This window comes from Thamnophis elegans, chromosome 1, assembly GCF_009769535.1.
Source record: "Thamnophis elegans isolate rThaEle1 chromosome 1, rThaEle1.pri, whole genome shotgun sequence".
In the NCBI taxonomy this organism is placed as follows: Eukaryota; Metazoa; Chordata; class Lepidosauria; order Squamata; family Colubridae; genus Thamnophis; species Thamnophis elegans.
Genome location: NC_045541.1, coordinates 134,138,432 through 134,145,756, shown reverse-complemented (window position 1 = coordinate 134,145,756; position 7,325 = coordinate 134,138,432).

Genomic DNA, 7,325 nt, shown 5'->3' with positions numbered 1-7,325 from the left:
GGTTAGGAAAAAAATAAAATGAAAGTCCTAGTATGTTGCTTAAATTGCTATGAAAACTGCAATTGATTTAAATGGGAACTGGATTGGCCAGCAAAACAGAGGCTGCAATTACGGCTCTATCCATATCCTGTAAAATTGTTAATCAATTCAGCACTTCAAAATTAGTCATTGGGTTATAGAAAAACCAACCAGTGAAGCACCTGCTGAATCTCAACAGAATCAGGTATAGCAAACAACCCCATCATTGTTCAGTAACAGAGCAAAAGAAAAGAAACAAGAAAATAAAGAATGTAAGGCTGCTAGTTAACTGCTCTTATGAGCAGTTAATATTTCATCATAGGCGCCAGTAAGTTTAGTCTACCCTCATGACTGTTGGAATAAGAATGAAAATTCTTCTCTTACAACAAATCTTCTCTCCCTGTTGGCTATTATGGAAAACATGTAAATATTTTCATACGCTGTTATCAGGTCTTCAAGTAAAGCTTATGGTAACTATTTGCAATAGCTGCAAAAACTGGATGCAGTTAGGGGCACTACTCTGGGAATCTTGATGTTGTCATGAATTAACAGGAGTGGTCCTCCCATGAAGATGAAGGAATGAAAGAAAGTAATTATGGACTTTTCCTCTGTCAATGCTGATGGAACTGGCATACAATCCACACATAGAGATGAAACCTCTGACTTTGAGGGCTGGCAGATACAGGAGCTTTCATCTGCAAGGCAATTTCCTAGAATGGCTGCTTGGAAACAGAATTAAAGGCAAACTACAAGAAATAAAGTCAACTATGCAGCCAGTTTTCACTCTCATTCTACACATCACAATAAGTCACAATTTGCCTGATTTATTGGGTAAATCACAAATGGCTTGGTTCAAGTAACATCCTAAACCAGAACCAAAGAATCAATAGAAACTTATTTCTATGGAAATTGATCTGTTTTAAGTCATATCCACTATTGTCATACTGTAGAATGAATATACCGAAGCAATCCACTGTCTCTATTTCCATTTTTCTATCCTAATGAGCCATGAGGTTTATTCAAATATGCTAGATACTGAAAACATAAACATATGAGATGGGGAAAGCGTATAAGTTCGCCCTCGGTGTTGCACACACGACTTAGTCCCTCCAGCAGATATCTACATGAATTGTCTGTACACCTGCAACAGAGCTTTCACATGTCCATTCAGCTGTATCCAGGAAGATCTCTTCCCTCATCCTGAGAAGGATTATCTCTGAGATGGGGGCAGAGCCATGTAACCCAATGCCTATTATCAATCAGTAGAATGCTTGCACAGGCTTATTTTCACTAGTATATTTTTCATATGCACTTGTGGATTTAGTTATGTACGTATCCAGGAGGGAAATATTGAAATCAATCCAAGGCACATCTAAGACGCTTGCATCTAAGCAGAAACTATTTTCTCTAGCTCCTTTAATGTTCTTTCCCATTCTAATAGCTCTGTACCTTAGTTCAAAATGTATAACATACAAGTAGCTCATACTGATTCCATGCTCAGCTTTTGCTCTTATACAAGAGCACTCACCAGGAATAGGTTAAGTGTGGATTTAAGTTGAATGCCACCCTGATTTAATTTCTATACCCTAGATAATCATGCCAGTATCCAGATAGTCACTATTCCTTTCTAGCTACAAAAGCAAAGCTTGCTTAAACGCACTGGAAGAAAGCAGCAATGATACGTGGCACAAAGTGACAGAGACAGAGCACCATCAAAAAGTTACTGCTAATGGCCCTTGAATGACGGATGCCATGATTTCTGTGCAGGTCACCCCATTAAAAGACAGTTAACCGGGAATCTGGGTTTTATTTGACTCTTGTATAGAGGTTCACTCTCCTGTGTGCACACATACATGCAATTAGAATCAATTGAGAGTGAAAGAGTAAGGATAAGACCAGTGGCCTTGTCCCCTTCATCATGGCCTGGTGTCACAGTTCTCCATGCACTACAGGCTGAATATCTGCAGTGCAAATGTCCCCACATGATTTAGAACCATGGCTAATTAAGTTTCTAAATTGTGCAGAAAGTGTACATGCACTAAGAAGGCTCTGGGCTGCAAAGGTCACCCTGGCCAAATGAATTCATTCTCACATATTCTCTCATGTGAATCTAATCACATGGAGTTGAAGTTTTGAATAAAGCTAAAGAGCTTATTGGAGAGGTCTTTATTTCAGCCATTACTTTGCTTCTTCCCCCATTCATATTTTTTCTTAGAGCTAGAAAATCTAATCAGGAGAAAAGTCATTTCTTTATTTTCTATGGCTTCTAATGCACCATGAACATTAAATAAATATTGAAGAAGAGAAGAAAGAAAGCATAGGCTTTTTCTGTCTGGCACAGCAAATAAACCAAACAAAACCACCCAGAAAAGGTAAAAAAAAAATTCCCTGTCCAGTCATGCCTGACTCATCTCCATTTTGTAGCTGATGGAGCCAGCTTTGTCCAAATACATTGTCTATGGTCATGTGGCCATCATGACTGTACTCTGAGGAATGCTGCTGCCTTCCCACCAAAGTAGTATCTATTTATCTACTTGCATTCACACAATCCATTCGTAAAAATTCCATTGGGATGAAGAACACTGATGCAGAAAGATAAAATTAATTTTAGTTAAGTTGGAAATCAGCCTTTTAAAAAAGCACCTATATTAAACTATGTAAATGAAACCACACAATAATGTCTGACTATCCAGGCCTATTTAAAACAGATAAAGGGTTAGGTAAGGCTCCTTATTCATCCTACTGCAGTTTTATTAGTTTCTGTACAGCACCATCATGACAGAACAACTCCCTGCTAATAGAGCTTATACTCTAAAACAGGAGCATCAAACTCAAGGATCTGGCCCATGAGGTGCTTAGATCTGGCCCACAGGGATGGCCTAGAAACAGCAAAGGACTGGCCCGTGGTGCCTCTGCTAGCAAAAATAGAGCTTACAGCCCCCGTGCCCTAAAACAAGCAACTAAAGTGTTCTCTTCTTGTTTTCTTGCCTTTGTTATCTTCATGTTTGTGATCTATGCATACTGACCATTTCAAGAGATTTTTCTTCCTGCATATACATTCCCACTGAAAAATGAGATGAGGGTAGGGCATTATTATTTTACAGCTCATCCTTTTTCCCAGCGCCTGCAGTCATGGATATAGTTTCCTGTATAGAACATCCAAATAACTGGGAGCAGCAGGAAAGAAAGAGTACACTTGAGCCCAGAGATTAGAAGATGAGGTGAGTCAAAGATTGGATGCTTTGTTGCCTATGTAAGCAAGGAACACCAAGTTCAGCAGGCTACTTGTCAAACCAGGATTGTGAAACTGATTAAAATGATTTAAGATTGGCTACCCTAATAAGGTAATCAGTGAATTCTACAAACCACCCAGAATTCAGAAAGCAGAATGAAGAAGCACAAGTTCCAGGAAATGGGAAACTGGGAAAATCTCTAGTTCCTTTAGAGCTTTAGTTCCAATACAGACCAGAGATTCTGTAATATATGTTCTGAAAGAAAGTTCCCCAAGAAGGAACAGAGCATATAATCCAAGGTTTAGCTTTATTTGACATCATATCAATGTTGCAATTATGGATTTGTATTTGCATTGACGTTTTATGGTAACTTTCAATAATTCTACTTCATGGAAACATATGCTTCTTAAAAAGTTTTATTATGACTAATAATATATAAAATTCTTGTTCACACATCAAGAAAGTACAAATATTAATCATAGCTGCTCAGTTATAAATATGTATTCTGTGTTTATAAAGATACTTTACACCCACCCACATACCCTTTCAGAAACAAAAATATTCTTGTTTCCATAAGTGTCCCAAAGATAAAACATCTTAAATTGTACCAAATAAAGTATGAGTTTATGAGATCATAAACAGCTATTATTCACTACAACAGAAATGTTTTACATGAAATCATGCCATTATAGATTTGCTAGCTTTTATAAATGACACAAGGATCTGCATTAATTGTATTGTTCACAGTTAACTAACCTTTACTAGCACAAATGCAGGAAAGTAAAAGAGATTTACTATTTCCTACAACTACTTTACTGTTTTATGTTGCTATGACCTCTATTTTATTCTTGTAGTCTGCAAGTCCATTTATGCTTGGTTAAGAGCAAGCCCCATTGAACACAATGAGATTGTCTTCATTTTAAACTTTTTGAGCCAAACATCATTTGTTCTAGCATTCTGCATAAAGTACAATATTTACACTGAAAGATATATAAACTATTCTTTATGACTATTGACTGACATAACCACAAAAATCACTACTCAGCCTTTTGGGAAAGATTAACTATATTCACAAGTTACTCATCTCCCTATTTGATATGTTATCTTGCACATTATGCAATATGTTTTTATTTATACATATTTCCTATTTCTAGACCGACCACCTCCATCAAAGAAGGACACTGGCATGACTAATCACTTGCATAATTACATCATATCAATAGAGTAAAATGAATGTCACAGTGCCAATAAACATCTTCAAAGCACTTCTTGTGGTTCTTGGCAAGAACCCACAATCAGAAGATGCAAGGCTGCAAGAATGGCTAAGCTTTGCAGGTTACATTCAACATGAAGCCAATTTGTCTTCCTGCCTAACTTTGGATATTCCTCATTTTGAATCAAAAACTTCCATTGTTGTTGTCCTCTCTTTCTTGGAAATGACTTGCCAGTTCGGGCAAAGGTGGAAAAAGGTTTAAAAAGTAAGAGGGAGGAAGGGAGGGAAGGAAGGGAGAAAGAAAAAAGGAAATAAACTCACTTTTTCTGCTGGGAGATTCAGCAAAGGAGAAAAACAAATGCTGTTGCTTTCAATCAGAACTGAGCATGCCTGGCTGTGGAATTTTGCGAGTTGATGTCCGCAAGTCTTAAAGCTGCAAACTTTGGAGTCCTGCTTTAAATTGAAAAGCTGCTCAGGTTCGCAAAGTGACATTCAGCAGTTATTTGGGGGGAAGAGTTGCTTTCCACAGAGGGAAAGGAGAAAGGAAGGAAGGAAGGAAGGAAGGAAGGAGGGAGGGAGGGAGGGAGGGAGGGAGGAAGGAAGAAAGAAAGAAAGAAAGAAAGAAAGAGCACAGCAATTTAAGACTAGAAAGCTACTCAGAGGTCATCTAATCCAACCCCTTGCTGCAGCAGGAAACCTTATATTGTCTGGATTGTTTTGGTCTCTCTAACTGAGAGGAAAATTGCCAAAAAGGAGAAGGAGTTTACTAGGACAAGACTGCCATGCAGAGGAAGGCAGAGATAGTCCTTGACTTATGACTACAATTGAGTCCAAAATTTTGGTTGCTAAGCAAGAGCATTGTTAAGTGAGCTTCATCACATTTTACCCAATCCATGACATCTCCTGGTGAGTAACATCATGTCGGTCACCCCCACCCAATCACATGACTGCCAAGCCACGCCCACAAAATATTACAAGAAAAATCTTTGTAAAATAAAGTTGACAGCTCTTAATGCCTTTTTGACAATGTTGTTACAGTGAGCTCAGTGAGCTCTGGAGTGAGCTCTGGAGCTTGGATCTTTTGAGATGAGTACTTCTAGGTCCTATTACGTCGTATCCACCCAACTTGTATTTGGTATTCTGGTTTTTGTTGCCAATGTGTAGTACAGAGCATTTGTTAGCAGAGATTTAGCCCTAATAAGGAAATATCATTACTGCAAAGGGATAGCATGCATTCATTTTTATCTAGTAAGAACTAAAGCTAGGCAATTAAAAAAAAAAGAAAACACCAAAAGTGGGCAATGTCTGGGTCAATATTTCTTCAAAACAGAAGCTACAAAACACTGTGTTTATAAAATTGGAAAGTGAAGAAAGTTGGTGTCACTTGAAAATGAATGAACAGAAATTGAATGTTGTAAAGTTCAAATTATGGAACTGCATTAAAGAATTTTTTCGATGCCAAATAAAATTAATTAAATATGTTGATAGTCATACAATGGATCAAGAAAAATGGAGGAGAGTATTGATTTACTTTATACTTTTTGCAGGCATTATTTCAGACACATACAGAAAAAGTCTCGCACCCCACAATAAACCAGGAAATTAACCAATATATTTGTAGTACTCTTATACAGCAGAGTGCAGAAGGGCAAGGAAATGTCTGTCAGAGCCTCATCTAAAGTGTTAAAACTTGAAATGCGCACAGTCTACATTTCATAGGCAGCACCGTCCCTGTGAACTTGTAACCCTAAACTGTCAACAATGGGCTTGACAGAAATCAATGACTTTCCCTGTTGCTGTCAGTTGGATTTTCAATGAAGCAAAGCTGAGAGGTCTTATCTCCCACGTAGATCAGTACATGAGTTGTATCTGTGATGTGTTTGTCTGTCAAAATATAAACACAACAAGCTATGCCGGCAGTGATAAAAAGCAGGATGTGGGTATGTGGAAAGACTATGACACAATTCACAGTCTAGAGCACAAAGCAGCCATCAAAAAACCTACCATGCAGCTTTCAGTGTCAATGGTCTCTGGCTATGGTTTTATGTGTCACACATCCCAAAGCAATGTTACAAGGTGTGAAACTTCTTTTCAAAAGAAGCCCCTTGCTTGGAGGCAGAGGTATTTTTCAAACTGTGCTCCTTTGCCAAAGCACAATAATGATATTCTCTATTTGTTTGAGAAAACTGTGTTGACCAGGAATCTAATATGTCTATTGACAGTATTGAGGGAGCATATGTGCCAATGGCACTGTTGCCTCTGCAGCTCTTCAAGGTCATGGAAAGTTCCTCAGGAAACACCCAAAGTCCCTGGTAAAAGGTAAAGTTTTCCCTTGCACACATGTGCTAGTCATTCCCGACTCTAGGGGGCAATGCTCATCTCCGTTTCAAAGCCGAAGAGCCAGCACTGTCCGAAGACTTCTCCATGGTCATGTGGCTGGTATGACTAAATGCTGAAGGCACACGGAACACTATTACCTTCCACCAAAGGTGGTTTCTATTTTTCTACTTGTATTTTTTACATGCTTTCAAACTGCTAGGTTGGCAGAAACTGGGAAGCAAGTAACGGAAGCTCACTCCGTCACACTGTGCTAGGGATTCGAACCACCAAACTGCCAACCTTTCTGATCAACAAGCTCAGCATCCTAGCTACTGAGCCACCACATCCCAAATGTGTAAAGCTTATTGTGGCCAATACCTTGACTCTGCCTTTCTTTATACCAAGCCATACCTGAAACATGCAAAACAACTGTGCTCCTAGTTTTTTCAAAAACATTTTCCAAATCTAACTTCATAATGGATTTTAATGTGTTCTTTTGGAATCTTCTGTAAGACACTCTGTCTAATTTATTTAGAATGCGT